Source organism: Prenolepis imparis, unplaced genomic scaffold (assembly GCF_030444845.1).
Source record: "Prenolepis imparis isolate NDT839.2.m4 unplaced genomic scaffold, iyPreImpa1.0 SCAF_1, whole genome shotgun sequence".
NCBI lineage: Eukaryota > Metazoa > Arthropoda > Insecta > Hymenoptera > Formicidae > Prenolepis > Prenolepis imparis.
The window spans coordinates 2949262-2966164 of NW_028141159.1; the positions used below are offsets into that span (position 1 = coordinate 2949262).

At 31.7% G+C, this 16903-nt stretch overlaps 2 long non-coding RNA genes across 2 annotated transcripts in view; one reads left to right on the forward strand and one right to left on the reverse strand.

The window, feature by feature from the left end:
• LOC145942252 (uncharacterized) overlaps positions 1–2991 on the reverse strand; it is a 96002-nt gene extending 93011 nt beyond the window's left edge. Inside the window, exons 1-3 of the long non-coding RNA XR_014426341.1 lie at positions 2821–2991; positions 2134–2655; positions 1802–1846 (exon numbers count right to left, since the gene is read on the reverse strand). This is a non-coding gene — a long non-coding RNA (uncharacterized LOC145942252). The remainder of the gene's footprint in view (positions 1–1801; positions 1847–2133; positions 2656–2820) is intronic.
• A 2712-nt stretch (positions 2992–5703) lies between these two features.
• On the forward strand, positions 5704–16691 carry LOC145942306 (uncharacterized). Its single transcript, XR_014426347.1, has 4 exons — positions 5704–6301; positions 6563–6608; positions 14261–14294; positions 16067–16691. It is a non-coding gene; the product is annotated as an uncharacterized LOC145942306 (long non-coding RNA).
• The last annotated feature ends 212 nt before the right edge of the window (positions 16692–16903 follow it).

Below are 16903 nucleotides of genomic sequence, written 5' to 3' on the forward strand. Positions count from 1 at the left end.
CTCGAATGAAAAAGAATGAGACGCGACGAGGAATGAAAAGGATAGAAAGAAGGAAATTCGAAACGCCAATAAGACGCGTTGTTTCACCAATGAAACGAGATGTTTTGCGAGTGAAATAAATTTCGACTTTTCTATTGGATTGAGAATCGAACGGCTTTGGATCATTGGTCATCGCTCGATGACTCCGCGCGGATTATATAGATCGATTCCACGTGTATTATTTAGGTCAGAAAATTCCATCGTAAATCGTGAAATGCACGTGCCATGCGGATCACATGCATCTCCCAAACCACGATTTTTCAATTAAACCATGAGAAGAAAATAATTATGATAATTGGCAAACGATAATTTATCGCGGATTAATTAATATACATTAATATATATGCTAAGAAAACCCTTGCCATCTCTATTCTCTTTTTTAAATAACGATTTTAATATTTATACAATTCCACTTGTCGACTAAATTTTATATAATTATGTAAAAAATTGTGCGGTGTACTAAAAACGAGTTTGCGGCGATTATTATCGATACCTTTATTGATACCTTGTATATATCAGTTTAGAATTAATTAAACGCATACAGGAATTAAAATAAAATTGAAATTGAAAAGATTAGTATTGAAATATATGATACGACAATTAAACGGGACAATGTTAATAAACGTTAAATAATGAATTGTGTGTTCAATAGTTTCAATAGTTTAAAACAAATTCGACATTACTCTTTTTTTACTACTCCGAGATTGAGCAATTATTTTTATAAATTTGATATTATAAAGAAGAGCAACACTCTGGACGATTTAGTAAAAGACTTGGCTTATCAACCATAAAGAAATGCTGATATATATTCGTAAAAGGTAAAATCGGTAACAAAATAAAAAAAGTGAAAATAGCATTTAAGTGTTACTCAAAACAAAGATGCATACATTATTTTATCGTTAACGATAAAAAGATAAGACAAAATTCTGACTAATCTGTTCAATAAAATTCGGTTTTTGTTAATAATAACTTCATCTGCAAATTATATATTAATATATATAATTATAATTCTTCATTAGAAAAAGAAGAATCTCTGATCTGCGCATGATAGATATAGGTATATCAAAAAATTACGATCACGGATTTATTTCTTACAAAAATTATGGCAAATGTTGCAAATTATCACAAACTAAAATATTTGACAATTTTATCTTTTTCGTAAATGTGGAGCTCTCGATAACTAACAATAAGATAAATATTCTCTAGATCGAAAATAAATTCTAAAATTATACAAAAACTTCATATTTAGTTGAAGCAAACTTCGATTTCAATAAATTATGTTAGAAAAATATCGAAACATTAAACTATTTAAATATTGTATTATGTTTTTGCAAATTTTTCGGGGCCAAACATGTGCGAAATTATTTTGTTTCTAGAGTGAGCCATTTCATAATAGCACAATATTTGTATATTTCACACACACAATATATAACACAGAAATAATCGCCAGAAAGTTTTAATCGTATTCATGAATATGTAAATGTACATGAACCAAAAAAACGAAAATATTTAACACTTTTATTTGCTTGTCATATACTTTCTAATTTTTTTTTTTTTTTTTTTTTTTTTTTTAAGAAAATTATGTATTTAATTGTTTTAATAAAAAAGTCAACATAAAATTTCTTAAATCTTTTTTTATATAAAGTTAATGTATAATTTCTTAACTCCTTTTTCGAAATTGCGCTCTAGTTAATTCGGGTGATTAATCTACATATATCTACAGATAATGTTATATGTATATGTATATATGCAATACACTCACCGATACGACTAGCAGCAGTGGAGCTCTATGGTACAAAGGGTTGATCTATAACATATAAAAACACAAATTATATGTATACGAAATATAGTTTTCAAAATAATTAATATTTGAAAAAGTCAATAATGCGCAATGAAACTATATATATATAATTATATAAATTATATATGTAACTAAATTATATATTTATTGATATATATTTATATAATTTATTTACGTATGAATATAATTTATTTATATATTTATATAATATATATGTATGAATATAATTTATTTATATATTTATATATATTTATATAATATCATATATACATTTGTCTCAAATATAACCTTACCACATGGTTGCTCCGCCGTTGCCCGATGCCTCCCCGGGCCTCTTCTTCCTCCAACTTTTTGTTCATACTCGTAGCATCTTTTTGGCACTTACACAGCACATGCTCGCGAAAATACAATCACGCGCGCGCATTAATCAGCAAAATAAAATAATCGCACGACAATTTGAACGACACTCCGGACACGTAAATACGTTAATCGTACGCGACTCTATAATCTCTATACGGCACTTCCGATTTCAATCGCGCGATACTTTTTGTGCACAACTCCTGACATTAATCGTACTTGACTTTTCATACTTGGGCACTCCCGCATTTAGTCGTACGCATGTTTTATGCGCTTATGTTAATTATATATACGACGCTTATTTGAGAGAACAGCACGCGACAATTACAATTATACGAAGCTACGATCTACGATCCGCGGGGCGCGACGCACGAAACTTACGCGAGATGTCGCCGCAATGATGCCAACTCTAAATAGCCAACTCTCGAAGTACGCGGAAGTCGCTGTAGTGATACCAACTGTTAAAATTATTATAGAGATTATAGTTTTTCGCGATTAATCATTACGTCGAATAAATTATATAAAATATATGTTTAAACAGATCCAGATTAAATAAACGCGGAAATTTTATGCTACGTAATTAATAAATATTGAGATATATATTGCACCATTAGTAACCTCACCTGTTCATCGCTCGCATGCGACACTTATTTGTACGGAACTCCCGACGTCAATCGTACGTAACTTTTTATACGGCATTCGCGATTTTAATCGTACGCATATTTTGTGCGCGACACTTTTTTTGTTAATGCGACGCATATTTGAGAGAACAGCACGCGAAAGTTATGATTGTACGAAACTACGATCCGCGCGACGCGACGCACGAAATTCACGCGGTAAGTCGTAGTGGTGCCAACTGTCTAATTCAGGGTGTCTAGTAAAATTTGAAAATAAAACTTTTTTGTTAATTACATGCGACGCATATTTGAGAAAACAGCACGCGATAACTATGATTATACGAAACTACGATTCACGTAACACGACGCACGAAACTCACGCGGGAAGTCGTAGTGATGCCAACTGTCTAATTAGAAATTATCAATCTTTCGCGATTAATCGATCATTGAAAAGATCGATTTACATAGAGCGCTTAAGGGCCACCGCACAAGCTTTTCCGTAACACGTTATGTTAAGTACTGACTTTAAACTCGTATACGTAATCTTAAACTCTAATCAACGCACAAAGAAAATCGTAACGTAATTAACGTAATTATTTTCAGTATTTAACATAACGTAACGCGTTATGGAAAAGCTTGTGCGGTGGCCCTTACTCGGCGTCACAAATGCACCTAACAATATTTTTTTTTTAATCGGGACAAGAAAAAAATGTTTCTGTCTCGATTAAAAGTAAACCGCTCTGAAGCAAAAGGAAAATGTTTCTTTCGTCTGATTGGTCGATCAAAATATTGTTCGATGCACTAAGGTTTGTTCGCGTCGCGTGCCCCAAGCATGCCCCAACATGCTTCTTCTCACTCTAATGCGCTCCATTAAAGCGCATTGAAGTGAGAAGAAGCATTTTGGGGCATGCTTGGGGCACGCGACGCGAACAAACCTTTTGTCACGTCGAGTAAAGCGCTCTATGTTAATCGATCTTTTCAATGATCGATTAATCGCGAAAGACTGATAATTTCTAATTAGACAGTTGGCATCACTACGACTTCCCGTGAATTTCGTGCGTCGCACCCAGCGGATCAACCTTCGTATAATTATAATTGTCGCGTGTTGTTCTCTCAAATATGCGTCGTATATAATTAATTAACAAAAACGCATAAAATATGCGTACGATTAAAAGCGGGAATGCTCAAGTATGAAAGGTCAAGATTAATGTCAGGAATTCCGCATAAAGTATCACTACGCGATTAAAATCGGAAGTGCCGTATAGAGTCGCGTATATGCGATTAACGTATTTACATCGGGAGTGTCGTTCAAATTGTCGTGCGATTATTTTATTTTGCTAATTAATGCGCGAGCGGATGCTGTGTAAGTGCCGAAAAGAGGCTATAAATACGAATAAAAGTGACGGAGGAAAAGAAGGCCCGGGGAAGCATCGGGCAACGGCGGAGCAACCATGCAGTAAATAGATTATAATTAAAATAATTTTAAACTATTGAAACTAATTGAATACACTCTGATTCATTATTTTAATTCATACTTTTACGATAAATTTATATTACAAATGTTTTATAATTTATAATGTTTATTCGATCAATTTTTATGTCAATATACGGAACTGTTATTGATAGCTTGATAGCTGTTGGTTAACAAAAAGCTGATTTTAGGAACAAGATAAATAAAAAATAAAATTGAGAAACATGACATTCTTAATTGAAAATTTAACTTGCATACAAAACTGAACTATTTTGCATTATAGAACTAGTTCGCATTATATTTTAATTTTTTTAATTATGCGGACAGAAAAAGTATTTAAGCAATTATAAGCAACTATAGAAATAGCTCAATATGTGCAATCTCCAAATCCATGTATTACGAAACATAAACATTTTGTCTCTTTGTGACAAAAAATTCCTGCAGCATTCTTCTTGATATATACATATATATATATATATATACATATATATATATATATATTCCGAAAAGAAAAACAAATAGCGAAGGAATTTATTATAATGCAGTAGACTTACAGCGCCGTATACATTGATGGTTTGTGGGAAATTTTACTCTTTTTTTTTACATAAAATTTTAAACATTCTGACATAGCGATAATAAAACACTATAATTCTTATTCTGCAAATATTTATATACTGTGGAACAAATGAATAAATTATTTACTGGCAGTTTTTTTTATGTTGTTGCAAATTACGAAAAACAAACAAAATATGAAAGCATTATTATTCTTAATAATATTCTTACGTTACTGCTTTTTGTGTAGTAAGCATCTTAAAAATATCGCTTTTATCAAGCTCATCTTCAAAGTTTTGCATCATGGTCTCAAACGAAATATTACTCTAAGAAGCAATTAGCTGAGGCGGGATTTTATTCCACAGGAAATTTAGATTATATCAAAAGATCTCGTCTTTGACCACGTGCAATTATTTATTAACGTTTGTGATACAGATTTAATTAATCCAATGCAAACGAGCATCTCGTGAATGTCGAAAAGAAACAGAATCTATCATTGTAATTATTGCATATATTCTGCAATATAATTTGCAATATAATTTATTAGTAATATATAAATTCAGAGCATTATAATTTATTATTAATTATTACTATACACAAGCGTACGCGCGTTGTATAACAATTGTCGTTCCTGAAAAGAAAGTTTTCTAGAAAGATCATTTTCTAGAGAGATAGAAAGCTAATTCCCCTCGCGCGCAATAGCCAACAAATTCTTATCTCTCCCTTGGAAATTTCGATTCCCGGAATCGTGCCGGGCAGCGCGCTCGTTTTTTGTTTTAAAGCCCCTCACCCTCGCGCTTTCATCGCTCATCGTATTTCACATCGCGCGCTTATCTCATTGTCAGTCAGTCTCTCTCTGTCTTCTCTTCGTGACAATTCGTCGTCCAAGGATTGTCGCTCGCGCGTGTTTCTCAGGTTTCTCTTCACGAAATCGCGTCAATCGAGCAAAGTAGTGATTACATAGTTGTCCAATATCTCATACATCTTATGAAATAATTAATAGTTATTAGATTTATTAACAATAAGCTTCCCTATGGTGATAAAAAGAGAGGTTATGACCTGCGATAATAAAACAGCGACGTGAATTTGCTCGATTTGAATTTTCCGTTTATTGTAACGTGAGTGTTCTTGACTATTATATTTTGATTAATATTTTATTGTGATTTACAGGGCAGAAGGCAGAAGTGCGTCGCGGCTGCCATAAATGTGTCGTAAAAAGTGTAAACGGATATTATCGTTTCGCGTTAATTGATCGTGGATTATTCGATCGCCTCAATTGAATTCGTCGCCGAAAGATTGAATAAAGTTACGGTCGGTTTTCGCATTTACTTGTTTAAAACGCATCGCGAGTGCAATAAAAGTATCGAAAGTATCGTGAATATCAACGGGCGAGTGCATCGTGTTAAAGTGTTTGTCCGAGAGAAGACAAGGATGCTGGAGTGAGAGAAGGCGATGGCGATGCTGGTGAGTAAAATTCATTTATCATATATTCGTGCAACGAATTGTATTTGCTTAATTTGTTCACGAATTTGTAATTTAATATATCATTGCTCGCTATAATAATTGTTAAACTTTGGCATTCATCTCGCATTCTCAGTGAATTAAATTATGGAAATAAAAATTATGAATTATCTAAATAAATTATTATATATTTTAGTTTTCCCTTTATCATCTATTCGGTTATTTGAAATTGATATTTTACATTTTCGATAATTATGCTTACAGGATCCTCTGCAGAGGAATGCAACAATACCGGTGTGTGGTCGATTCGGTGAGTGAATTTATATTTTACATTTATTACGACTGTATGTGTGCGATTGTCCATTGATTTCGTTCGCGATTATTTTTATGTTGCAATATAATATTTCGATAATAGCTTTCATAATTATAAAATTAATATAATTATATTTAATAATTATTATAAAATATAATAAAATTATTTATATCATTATAATTTTTATATACAAATTATTTAAAAATTGAAGAAATATTTTTTGAATGAAATAAGTAGATTCTAAATAATCATTAAAAATAGATTATACATAATTAAAAAATTTGAAGTTGATTGGAAGTTAAGATATACATATACTGTCGTCTCATCTTCCATTGTACATAGTTGAAAAGTGTTAAATTTAACAAATATCACATGTCCCAAACGGCCCACAGATATTTTTGTATATTTAATTTAACATAATACGGATATGTTAAATGGTGACTGGAATATTGTGTTAATATTTCAACATAAAATAAACAACATTTAACATTTGAGTTTAATTAACATAACAGCAATATTTTAAATTAACACATGAATGTGTTAAATATTTAACACAAAAATTTTAACGGGGATCGTTTTTAACATGAAAATATAAATTTTTTAATTGTATAATATAGTCATGTGGTTATTTGCGGCTTTTAGATGCTTATGTGGTGCAGATTTGATCTATCGAATATGAACGAGTATAAATGTATAAGAGAAAATATAATCAGTATCATTATTTGTCTTATCACATCTAAGTTATGATTTTTAAATAAAAATAAATATTGTCTATACAAATAACTCTTGTGAACTTGGCACATCATACCTAAAAATCTAAAAATTTTTTTAGAGTTCTGGCATTCTTTTGAATAGTTCTAGAGTTCTACGTAAGTATTTTAAAAGTTCTGATGCTAAATAAAAATTATGATTAATGATTAAAAAAAAATCGAATTTGAAACATGATGCGTCAAGTTCACGCAGCGCACTATATATCATAAAAGTAAATTATTTCTTCGAAGTTCTAGTTAATTTTATAATAGTTCTACAGTTCTATGTTAATTATACCAATACTTCTAACAATTAATATAAAAAATCAATTTTGAAACTCAGAGTGCCCAAATTGTAATTCGTATATAAGAAAAGTAACAGTTCCGATCGGATCATACGAATTCTAACGCAAATATATTGCGATATTCTTTCTAATATTACATCGTTAAATAACATGACAAGTGAAATAATATTTGAAATATTATTTCTCGATTTTCTAATGCGTGTATAAAAGGAGTTCGAAACAAGCAGGTGGCCTTACAAAAAATAGACGAAATCGCAGTTCGCGGAAGCGAGCTGAGCTTATCGCGGATAGACACACGTGTGCATTTCGAGGCGAGGAGCGTCAAAACGTGTACGAACAGGAAAATAAATAAACGCTTCTTGCCCAAAACACGTATAAAACGCAACCAAATAAAAATACTATAAAATTAATATATTTTTATATATATCGAGAGGTGTCTCTCGCAATACATGTACATTTTATCTGAAATTACGTATTACTTCGCATTGATTTACAAGCATAAAACAATAATAACCGAGACAAGATTACTTAAAAAGTAAAAATGATGTGTGTTATGATGTTTTTTTATTATATATTTTATTAAATATTATAATTTATGAAATCATTAATATTTGATATTTAATTTGTTCATATCTAATCTAATTTTATTTGTAGTTTGTGTGTGTTCAAGTTTATATAAAAGAAATTTGTATTAAATATCAAATATTAATAATTTCACATAAATTATAATATTTAATAAAATATATATTATATAAAAAAACATAACAACATTATTTTTAAGTAATTTTTAAGTAATCTTGCCTGGGTTATTATTGTTTTATGCTTGTAAATCAATGCGAAGTAATGCGTAATTCCAGAAAAAATGTACATGTATTGCGAGAGTGAGACATCCCTCGATATATATAAAAATATATTAATTTTTGTATAAATATTTAATATAATATTTACGTAGTATTTTAATTTGGTTGCGTTTTATACGTGTTTTAGGTAAGAAGCGTTTACTTATTTTCCTGTTTTCGTACACGTTTTGACGCTCCTCACCTCGAAATGCACGTGCGTCTATCCGCGATAAGCTCAGCGAGCTCGCTTCCGCGAACTGCGATTTCGCCTATTTTTTGTACAAGGCCACCTGCTTGTTTCGAACTCCTTTTATACACGCATTAGAAAATCGAGAAATAATATTTGAAATATTATTTCACTTATCATGTTATTTAACGATGTAATATTAGAAAGAATATATCGCAATATATATTTGCGTTAGAATTCGTATGATCCGATCGGAACTGTTACTTTTCTTATATACGAATTACAATTTGGGCACTGAGTTTTTCAAAATTGATTTTTTATATTAATTGCTAGAAGTATTGGTATAATTAACATAGAACTGTAGAACTGTTATAAAACTAACTAGAACTTCGAAGAAATCATTTATTTTTATGATATGGTGCGCTGCTTGACGCACCATGTTTTCAAATTCGATTTTTTTTGTATTTAATCATCAGAATTATTTAAAATATTTACGTAGAACTCTAGAACTATTCGAAAGAATGCCAGAACTCTAAAAAAACTTTTAAATTTTCAAGTATGATGTGCCAAGTTCACAGAAGTCTACAAATAAGGGCGTTATATAAACAATGCCAACAAATTAACGAGTGATTGTGTTATATTATGCACAAATAAAATATGTATATCGCATCGGTGGTGGAACAATTTTCCGTCAAGTAAAATTTTGTCAGATCGTAAATCCAAGTATTTATTTTATTAAACATATTAATAAATTAATAACATAATAAATATTTAATACTAGAATAATACAAGCACGCGCCATTCTTCGGTCTTATGTTAAAAAGAATGATATTTTAAAATAAATAATATATCATATGTTTGTATAGACTCGATTAATATTTTTTCACAGAAATCAGCTGATTAAAGATTAAAGCATTAATTTGCTAATTAAATTTTGAAATAATAAGATGGTAAAAAATTAAAATAGTAATATGTTGTGAACAATATGTTATATTATTTTATTCTTGATCAATCGATATTATTTGACAGAAATCAGCTGATAACTGTTAAAAATATGAAAAAATATTATTTAAAACATATTATTTTAATTTTTATAACATTATTTTAAAAATTAATTTGCAAATTAACGCTTTAATCAGCTGATTTTTGTCAAAATATATTAATAGAGCAAAAACTTGCTAATTAAATTGTAAAATAATAATATGTTATAAAAAATAAAATAATAATATGTTTTAAATAATATGTCATAATTCTTCTAACCCGATTAGTATTTTTGACAGTTATCAGCTGATTTCTATTAAAAAATATTAATCGCAGATACGGTATTATAACATATTATTTACAACATATTACTATATTACATTTTATAACGTCTTATTATTTTAAAATTTAATTAGCAAATTAATGCTTTATTAATATTTTTTGACAGATATCAGCTGATTAAAGCGTTAATTTGCTAATTAATTTTCAAAATAATAAGATGTTATATAAAATGTAAAATAGTAATATGTTGTAAATAATATGTTATAATGCCGTATCTGCGACTAATATTTTTTGACAGAAATTAGCTGATAACTGTCAAAAATATTAATCGAGTCTAAAGAATTATGATATATTTTTTAAAACATATTATTATTTTAATCTTTATAACATATTACTATTTTAAAAATTAATTAGCAAATTAACTCCTTAATCAGCTGATTTCTGACAACGAATATTAATAAAGTGTTAATTTGTTAATTAAATTTTAAAATAAAAATGTTATACAAATTAAAATAATAATATGTTTTAAATAATATGTTATAATTCTTTAAACTCGATTAACATTTTTGACAGTTATCAGCTAATTTCTATCAAAAAATATTAATCGAGTTTAAAGTACTATAACATTCTCTCTATTTAAAACATATTATTATTTCAATTTTTATAACATATTATTATTTTAAAAATTAATTAGCAAATTAACTACTTAGTCAGCTGATTTCTGACAAAAAATATTAATAAGGTGTTAATTTGTTAATTAAATTTTAAAATAAAAATATGTTATAAAATGTAAAATATAGTAATATGTTGTAAATAATATGTTATAATGACCTATCTGCGATTAATATTTTTTGACAGAAATCAGCTGATAACTCAAAAATATTAATCGAGTTTAAAGAATTGTGACATATTATTTAAAACATATTAGTATTTTAATTATTTTAATATATTATTATTTTAATAATTAATTAGCAAATTAATTCCTTAATCAGCTGATTTCTGAATATGTTATAAAAATTAAAATAATATGTTATATTGGCACTGCCAGTTACGGGACGCGCAGCATATTTTTCTACAATCAATAAATAATGATATAAATAATTCGACTCACATTTCGCCGGCACCAGTAGGGAAACCTCTGCGTCGGGAAATGTTCTCGTAGAAGCACAGCTTCGAAACACTTTACACTCGCGTTACTTTATTTCGTTCGCGACGAGCAGCGACGCCCGGGTTTTAACTATCACAATTTTCGACGCGTTTCGGCAAAACGCGAGAGCTTATTCGCGCACGACCGATGCTCCATTTTCGCGTCGCCGCTTTTTTCAAGGCCAACTTCTCGGAGGGCCTTGTCGAACGACGATGAGATGCGGCGACTCCCCCGCGACGCACTCAAGTTAGGTCAGGAGTCGCCGATATTCCACGAAATGGCGCTACATTCACACTATAATACATTTTCACATCGTTCGTAATCAACGGTCGAGCGCTTCATCCACGGGCCACGAAAGTACGAGTATTAATTAGTGTCTTTACGTCGTTAATTATCGTATAAATCCGATCGCGTCCCGTGTACTGATATCGCGATTGCGATTGCACGCACGAAATTGATGTCGTCGGCCGGGAATATCGCGTTACAGTTGGTTTATTACTGGTCAATGCCAGTTACGGGACGCGCAACACATCCCGACAAGATGGCCAAGTCGGAATGGAGGGGGTACGTGCGAGCTCGGCGAGACAGGCAACCCCCACCACTCCAACCTTGGCGATCTTGGCTGCGGTCGAGAATACGCTACGAATGCTTTGAAACATCATTCTATCTTTGTTCTACATTCCAGAAGAATAAAGATAGAATGATGTTTCAAAGCATTCGTGTATTCTCGACCGCAGCCCTTGGCTGCTTTCCTATTAGCGACACAAGTATCATTCTAACTTTTATTATTCCTGAATGTTGAAAAAAGACAGAATGACGCTTGTGTCGACTTGTGTTAATTTGTGTCACTAATTGGAAAGCACCCCTTGTCGCGACGTGTTGCACGTTCCGCAACTGGCACAGACTGGCACGAGTAAACGTATGCAAGATTCTCGGCCGACGACATCAATTTCGTGCGCGCAATCGCAATCGCGATATCAGTACACGCGACGCGATCGGATTTATACGATAATTAACGTGAAAACACTAATTAATACTCGTACTTTCGTGAACCGACGATGAAGCGCGCGACCGTTGATTATGAACGATGTGAAGTGTATAAGAGGGCAGCATTCTAGATTGTGTTCGGAAATATATTCATCTAGCGCGAAGAGCTCGATTGACCAATCAGGACAAAGAGATTCTCGGTCTCTGATTGGTCGGTCGAATGTTGCATTTTGATGACTATATTTCCGAACACGATCTAGAGGAGTAGGATGCTGCCCTCTACTGCACTTTTGAGTTGTTCGTGTTCAACGGTTCGCACGCTCATCGCCGGTCTACGAAAGTACGAGTATTAATTAGTGTCTTTACGCCGTTAATTATCGTATAAATACGATCGCGTCGCGTGTACTGACATCGTGATCGCGATCGTACGTACGAAATTGATCTCGTCGGCCGGAAATCTCGCGTAATGTAGTCGTTTTCTAGTCGCAATTTCGAGACGCGCAATACGCCAAGGTCGAAGTCGTTTTGGTGGCGGCGGGAGGGGAGGGGGTAGCGGCGTACGTGCGAGCTCGGCCCGGGCGACCCCCTCCATTCCACTTGGCCATCTTGTCGAGACGGGTCGCGCGTCCCGGAACTGGCACTGACCACTGACCAGTAATAAACGAACCGTTATGTGAGATTCACGGCCGACGAGATCAATTTCGCGCGTGCGATTGTGATCGTGATGTCGATTCACGGGACGCGATCGGATTTATACGATAATTAACGGCGTAATGATCCTAATTAATACCCGTACTTTTGTGGCCCGGCGATGAAGCGCGCGACCGGTGATTACGAACGATGTGAAACTGTATTATAGTGCGAGTGTAGCGCCAATTTTGGAATATCGGCGACTTTTAGTGCGTCGCGAGAAAAGTCGCCATCTTCGTTCGATGAGGCTCTTCGAGAAGTTAGCCTTGAAAACAGCGGCGACGTGAAAATGGAGCATCGGTCGTGCGCGAATAGCTCTCGCGTTTCTCGCGTTTTACCGAAACGCGTCGAAGATTGTGATAGTTAAAATCCGAGCGTGGCCGCGCGTCGCGAACGAAAAAAAGTAACGCGAGTGCATGTGTTTCGAAGCTTCTACGAGGAGCAGGCCCGGGGTGGCATCGGGCAACAACGGAGCAACCTTGACGTAAGTAGATTTATAACTTATTTCGTTTATTATTTATTACTTGCAAAATTATAATAATTACTCGTTCATTTCCGCGATTCAACTTTTTATATATATCAATTCTAGCGCTTCGAGCATTAATAGTTATTGATAATTGATAGAACTAGAAAAAAAAATCAAAACCGCATAGCTCTACCTGTTATATAGTTTCCGAGATATCGATTTTTTAAAATTAATTCACTTTTACGTCGGACATAGAAATTTTTCGACCTGTCATACGAAAATTTGCGATAACTTTTTATATATCAATTTTAGCGCTTCGAGCATTAATAGTTATTGGTAGAACTCGTGAGGTGCTACCCAAAATTGTCAACAAAACTATTAAAACTTTTAAAAAATTTTTATTTATTGGAACAGAAATTTTTCGACTTGACATACGTCGAAAAATTTCTGTTTCGATGAAGAAAAAAAATCGATATCTCGGAAACTATAACAGGTAGAGCTATGCAGGTTTCACTTTTTTTCTTGTTTTATCGTGTACAATTCAAAACTCCAGATTTTCGACAAGATTTCGTGATTTTTTAAATGTTTCGTAAAACTGTATATTAATTTAAAAAATCGATATCTCGGAAACTATAACAGGTAGAGCTTTACGGTTTTGATTTTTTTTTTAGTTCTATCAATAACTATTAATGGTCGAAGCCTGATTATCAGAACTTTTGAAAAATTTTTATTTATTGGAACATAGAAATTTTTCGACTTGACATACGTATATAAATTTTTTATTTCTATCTTTCTTTTAAAAATATTTCTTTGCAAATCATGTAGTTTTTTAATATCTTAAAGTAAACAAAAGTTAACTATGCGCATATATATATAATCATTTTTTGAAACATTAAAATGAATATTTAAATTTTCAAATTAATTTTAATATTTCAAAAAATAATTTGAAATATTATAAATGACTTAAATATTTTAATAATTGTTTTATATAATATTTATACGTTTATATTTTACAGATTCACATTGTCTACAATTCCGCACATCAAATTGGTGAGTGTTGAATTATTTTAAAAAATTTCAAGATAATGTATTTGTGAAAATTATATTAAATATTTTAATACATATATATATATATATATATATATATATATATATATATATTTATAAAGTCTCGAAATATTGGTGCCTCTTTTCCGCGATGCTGATCAACTATCTCGATACGCGTTGTGCGTTATATTCATAATATCAAGAGGCTGTCATCGCTTATCGCGAGGTTTAGCAGTTTAACAGTTAGTCCACAATAAAATTAAATAAAATATTATTAATGTTTTAAATTTGTTATAATACTTTAAACTTGATTAATATTCTTGACAATTATCAGTTGATAACTGTCAAAAATATTAACCGAGTTTTAAATATTATAACATATTATTTAAAACATTATTATTTTATTTAATTTTATTTTGGACAGCCTCTCATCGAGAGGCTGTCATCGCGAGGGTTAGCAGTTTGACAGTTTATTTAAAATAGAATTAAATAAAATAATAATATGCTTTAAATAATATGTTTTAATACTTTAAATTTGATTAATATTTTTGATAGTTATCAGCTGATTTCTGTCAAAAAATATTAATCGCGGAAAAAGTATATATCATATTATAACATATTATATTATTTGCAACATATTATAATTAAAATAATAATATTTTGTAAGTAATATAATATGTTATAATACTTTATCTGCGGATTAATATTTTTTGACAGACATCAGCTGATAACTGTCAAAAATATTAATTGAATTTAAAGTATTAAAATATATTATTTAAAACATATTATTTTATTTAATTTTATTTTGTTTAAACTATCAAACTGCTAACTCTCGCGATGACAGCTTCTCGATGCTAGGAATATAACGCAACGAATCGAGACAGTCAATCAGCATCGCGGAAAAGAGACAACAATACTTGCGAGAATCGACTTAACATGCCTTTTTTAGAAAGGAACAAGGGTTTCCTCTCTAACTTTTTTGGGAAGTTTATATAATTTATGTATTTCATATAAATCTGTTTGAAAAAATAGTCGCTTTTGCATCCAGTTTTTTTATAAACTTATTGCAACGATCCAACAATCTATATATTTTACCTCGAGGGGTAAACCGCTGACCAAAATTGTGTACACCAATGCCTACTAATGCCCAATTATTGGGCATTACTGTGCCCTAGTAATGCGTAATAATGCCTAACCTAACCCTAACCTAACCCTAACCGCTTATAATAAACATGAAAATTTCTCTAAATTTCAAGTATAAAAAATATATTATTTATGAAGCGCATTGGACGAAAAGCTCGAACAAAACTATTTCTGTTCTAAAAAAATAATAATGACGTTAATTAATAGCTAATAAAACCCGGCTAGTAATGCCCATTAATGTACACCAATGCCCACTAATGCCCACTATATCCCCAAATCTGTACACCGCAATGCCCTCAGCGGTTTACCCCTCGTTTTACCTTCGTTATTATAATGACAAAGAAAAGCTGAATGACCAGAAGTTGGCTATAAAATTGTATAAAATTAATGCAATGGCGAATATATCAAGTATAATATGAACAGGGTAGATGATAAGAAGATAAAATAATAATAAAAAAAATTAACGATAAAATGCAATTATATGAAATCTAAAAGCATGAAAATGTAATAATAATATAATATTCAAAACAAAAAAATGCTATTACTGCAGTAAATCTAGCAATTTTGTACAGTAAGTCATCTTAATTATTGATAAATTATTTATCGATACTTGTCACATAAAATATCGTTAGTCAGTCTCTTAGTTTGCGTACGACAGGATTGTCATCAAGTAAGGAGGGTATATCGATCAACAACAACGGAAGGTCACGTGGACATAGAGATATGCAGATTTCTTAATCGCGTCAAGTGACGCCACATCTTCGCATTTCGTGTGAAATTGGTGACTGCGCGAGAAGCCGAAGTCGTCTCCGTCTCTTCCGCTCGGTTCTCATGAGCACTTCACCCGCCAGACAATAGTTTACCGTATCGACCTATTCCCCACTCCTCCTCCGCCGCCTCGACCCTGCCGTGCTTGTTCACATCTACCTCCTCGTGCCACTCCGCTCAGCCAACCACGAACTTGCTTCTTCTGGTCTTCCCTTCGTGTCTTCCCACGAATTCAACTTGCTTCTGTGTATCCTTAACTCCCGAGGCTTCCGAGTTCCGAGTTCAGTTAGGAAAGGTCGCGAGTTGTCCTCGAGAAACTTTTTTGTTATCCCTGAGACAATCGCAGTCCAATGCATTTAAGGAGAGATGCAAAATGTATAAAATAGATATATGCATCAATAATATCAATTATTGTATTTTTACATCATTTGCAATTTGCTTTTTCGCTGAAATACTCGATACTGATTGTAAAAGAATTGAACTTTACAAATCTGCACTATTCTCAAGTAACACCTGTAGTAAATTTAACTAATTGTAAATGACATTTGTTAAATATTTATCTTTATTCCATCATAATTCTATCATAATTCTTATAATTCTTGTTATGTTATTATTACAATTTCATATACTCGACCGTTGTTTCATGTATATTAAACGATCTTGTTCCATCTCGAGAGTCGCTCGCACATTTTGCCAGCGTG